The sequence below is a fragment of the Ruditapes philippinarum genome, unplaced genomic scaffold (genome assembly GCF_026571515.1).
Source record: "Ruditapes philippinarum isolate M1 unplaced genomic scaffold, ASM2657151v2 ctg2009_1_1_1_1, whole genome shotgun sequence".
Classification (NCBI taxonomy): domain Eukaryota; kingdom Metazoa; phylum Mollusca; class Bivalvia; order Venerida; family Veneridae; genus Ruditapes; species Ruditapes philippinarum.
In genome coordinates, this window is record NW_026855090.1 from 79,852 (window position 1) to 84,567 (window position 4,716).

The 4,716-nt window shown below is 31.8% G+C and overlaps 1 long non-coding RNA gene across 2 annotated transcripts; it reads right to left on the reverse strand.

Annotated features, from left to right (window-relative positions):
- Positions 1–682: 682 nt before the first annotated feature.
- On the reverse strand, positions 683–1,705 carry LOC132742061 (uncharacterized). Of its 2 annotated transcripts, none has more exons than XR_009627386.1 (3): positions 1,549–1,705; positions 1,270–1,358; positions 683–906 (listed from the first exon to the last, which is right to left on the reverse strand). It is a non-coding gene; the product is annotated as an uncharacterized LOC132742061 (long non-coding RNA). The 2 variants fall into 2 exon arrangements; XR_009627387.1 differs by having other exon boundaries at positions 1,270–1,355; positions 1,549–1,678.
- Between the last annotated feature and the right edge of the window lie 3,011 nt (positions 1,706–4,716).

Below are 4,716 nucleotides of genomic sequence, written 5' to 3' on the forward strand. Positions count from 1 at the left end.
CAGTAAATTCGTCCTGTTCCCTTTCTAACAGCTATGTACAACGGCACAGAGGTGGCGTGTGTGTGGGCGTGCGTACGCGTGCGTGCGTGTGTGTTTCATTATTTATCTCGTTCGCATGTATCGTAGCCATGCGTTCACAAGATAATTAAGTGGTGCGCACGAGAAACTATGTCGTGGCCACGAGTTACTTAGTTGTGTGCACGAGAAAATGAAGTGGTGCGCACGAGATATTATGTCGTGGCTACGAGTAACTTAGTCGTCGCACGAGATAATTAGCCAATCAGATTACACTCTATATAAGTTACATTTCTGGGGCAACAATCATCTTTAAAAATATTGATGGCATTCACTATAAACATAATACAGACTTCAAGGGTCATATTAGGAGGTTACTGTCCAAGGCCCATTAATCAGACATTAATTTTGACTTAGTTATGGGCCTTTGTAGGGAACCTTCTGTGATAGAAGTCAGTATGTACGAATTAACGGCCTGTTAACATTGATTATACATTGATTATACGATAACTTGAGAAGGAATAAGCCCTTGTTTATTTCTATTTGTAGGGACATAGCCCATGGCTTGTAGATTATTTATAAAATGTTTGAGGTCATTGGTCAAGATAACCCAGACACTTTATGTAAAATTATTGTGCGATAAATAAATGAAAACAATTAAGCCATCCTGGTTTATAATACCTAGTATTATTGTATTTTTGGGTATCTCTTCAGGGGTATCAATATATACAAAATCTTCTCTTCAGGTTCGATCATATTCAGTTTATTGACAAACCAACTGTTTACATTATTTACAACAGTTCATCTGACATATTCACAAAGTATACCGGTACATCTTGTAAACCAAACATCAGTCTACGTAATCATATAAGCATGTGAACAAGGTAGGCACTGAAATAGTAAATAGTAACAATCCTTACCAAATGATTGGAGATTCTTACAAGTCATATAGAAGTGTTTTCTCTCGTTTATATCACTCATGATAAATATACATTTTACCTGGAGTAGGTTAAATACCCAAACTAACTCATGGTTCAAATCCACAGCTATTTATACATCTCCAATTATATCAATAACATAGTTCATAGGTAAGTTCATAGTTCTTAATTATAGTAGTCCATTACTCAATGATACAGTGGTCCCTGTGCTTACATTTAGTTTTAACAATGCAAAAGTTATTAGAATTCAATAATTCATCAAAGTACATAATATATATAAAACATTACTCTCAAAGACAATAAAATATCAACTTACAGATCTGTAGGATCTTTAGCCCATTTACACAAATAAGATATACGCCATCATCCACACAAATCCACACAAATGAATCTCACCGAGTGCTGCTGTGAAGAACAATGCATTAATTATTATATACATGCAAATTAGTTGAGATAAGTAAAAGAATAATTAGAATAAAAAGTTGAAAGTAGTAGCCATCTTGAATTTATCTTCGAAATGAAACCTGTACATTACTTAGCCAAAATAACAAAGAATAATTCTTTAATAAATTACTTCAGCCATTGCAATAGTTACCTTATACAAAGATGAACTGTTTCCAACCAAAAAGAAACATGTTACAGTGTAAGAAACATCATAACTTCTGATTAGAGAGACCTTCCTCTCTCAATGGCTACCAACCAACACACTGAACGGAATGAAAACGAGATTCACGAGACACGTACAAATTCCCGCCAGTCAAGGGGAAACCACTCTTATATACACAATATGGATAAAAACACAGGAAAGCTGGGGAACATCTCAAAACACAGATTACCCGAAAAATAGACCTTGTTACATTATCATTTGACTTGATTATAAGATGACATTTACTAAATTTGAGGTCACTGGGTCAACAGTCAGCGCCACAATGAAGCTAAGGGGACAGGGGACCTAAACATGGAAAAAAATTGTATTTCAGTGTGGCCAGAAACACAATTCCAAATATTTCAAAATCTGTTTCACAGGCAGATAACCAGTTGCACAGCATTATTCAATGATATATGGCATACAATGAAGAAAATAATAGTTTGCACGCGTTGCTCCTTACACAAATGTCTGACAGCAATTTATATTTACCCCCACCCTCAAATTTACACCTAAAATATACCATACAGGCAATCTTCATGAAGGTGCAGCATACTCCAGAATCCGCCGATTCCTTTAAAAATACCGCTTAATAATAATCATAATAATAATAATCATAATAACTTTATTTACCGCAGGTAACACATTAAGACATATACAGATTGCAACATCTTATTTACAATGCGGCCTTCTAATATAAAAAATAAAAACGCACACATATCAATCAAAGAAAATATAACATGTATAGGAAATGATTAAATGGGTATCACAATTTTAACATATATCTTAACACATATACTGAACATTCATACAATTCATTATATTTCTCATTAAACATAATACTTTCATCAGTGCATCATTTTAATCTGCAATTTAAAAAGTAAAATTAACTTACAAAATTAACATAATTAACACAGTCAAAAAACTTGAAACTTAGACAGACACCCATTATAAGACAACATAATAAGAGCGTATCTTGTATATATAATACGATAATAATAATAGCAATTAAGCTAATTATAATATACGGCAGCATTTACTTGTTGATGTCGTGTTAGAATCAAAATAATATATCCAAATCGGTAATTTTATCGCTTGATAACATCACTGTTTGTCGTTCGGATGCGCATCATTTTATCACTCGGACTACGCCTTCGTGATATAATTCGTCGCATCCGAACTCCAAACAGTGATGTTATTGAGCGATAAAATCACTGTTTGGGATATATTATTTCTTAATTTACGCCTTTTTATAGTTTACTTCTCGGTATACCTAACACATTTGCCGAACTATATAACTTTATATAAAACTAGTTTTTGACATTTATTTCCTTAATTCTGTCTGATGATTTGCACAATCCTGCGTTAATTTTAACAATTTTGTATAATGGGATATAAACGACGATTATATTAGTGCATATCGAATCAAAGTCAAATTATGCACCTTTCTGTCCGAAAATATTACTTTCAGTGAGATTATAGATTATTTTGAGTATAAGGTCGTTTTTTTTTTCACTCCAGCTTTTTCCATAATTTGGATTATCTACAAGTACCAGCCTGTTCTTCTCAACTATACGGCTCGCGCTAATGGCCCAAGGATCCTTTCAAGACCCCCGTGCTTACTTGCGATCTTATCAACCATGAAGCTAATTAATATACAACGGAAGAAAATTCCTCCGAACATGTATCATATTCTAAGGATATTGAAAATCTATAAAACCCAACCATAAAAAAGAAAAAAACAGACACAAAAACACGCACAAAAATACAAGACGGATTATCCACATGTACTACTAAAATTGATTCATTATATAAAAAACAAAGTATTCTGTTCTAAATATTAGAAAACATGTTTATAATATTTAAGTTCCCATATATCAATACATTTCAGCCTCAATATTTTTGTATATTTCTACTATATTATGCACCAATGACTGAATCTCGGTAAGTTCTATTTCCATTTTCTTTGACTCAACAATTACATTAACCTTACTTTATTACATTAACATAAAAATGTTCATATATTACATGAAACACTACAAAAAGAATACTTTGTAAAACCTAATGTTTGGATAAAAAAAGAGCATATAGGTAAGATAGTTACCGCTCTCGGAATAGACCTACATTATATGTACAAATATGTAAAAACCGAGTGGCCTTTAAAAACCTCGATCGCTCGGGTCTGTAAGTAGTATGCAGACCTATTTCTCGTACGATGACTTTTACATAACGACAAGAAGTTGAGTAATTATCAAGAGAGCATCGTGTTCTTTTTTTATCTACACAATACACGCAATCGAAAGACAGCTAGTTCAAAACATAAAATATGTTGTTACATAATCAAATTTAAAGGCGAATTATGCCCTTGATGTGTTTTTTTATTTCTCAAAAGCTTTTTTAATTTTCAAAGAAATTTAACATTTTCTAAAAAGTAAATCCTTGGCCAATCACCTGAACCATCTATTTCTGCTGTTGCTCTTTGTCATATTCATTTAGTAAATTGTATTGAAGCCAAAATACTACTTTGTTCACAGTTTGCTACTTTTATTACAAATGTTTTAACTTTCTTCAGATAACAATTATCTAAGATGCTTTAAAGTCTAGACTCTATTTAAACATTATATTATGTTTACCCTTTCTAAAGAAGTTAACATTGATTTGTTCATGTGGCATATGCCTTTAATGCGTTCTTCTTTCTACAAACATTAAATTAACTAGGAAAATATAATGGTTTGTCTTTGAAATCTGGTGGTCGTTGCCAAAATTAATGCCCTGGGATGATTAAACAGGCGTTGATGTCAGAACTGTGATAAAAAAGTCAAATAATTATACATTTTCAATTAAAGACGAAGTTTTCAATTTTATTGATGAGTGTGTATGCTATACAAATTGAATAAAATGATTATTCTAATTCTAAAGCTAACAAAACAACTTCTCATCATTGAGAACAAAAATCCATTTTACAAAACGTCAATTCTATTTATTATTTATATATTTTTCTTATTTTTTTTAAACTGGTATATATATGTATAATGTTATTTGCCAAATCAAAACTATACATAATTTAGATATGAGAAAAACGTAAGACAAATAAGTATACGCACAGTTACTGTTTTT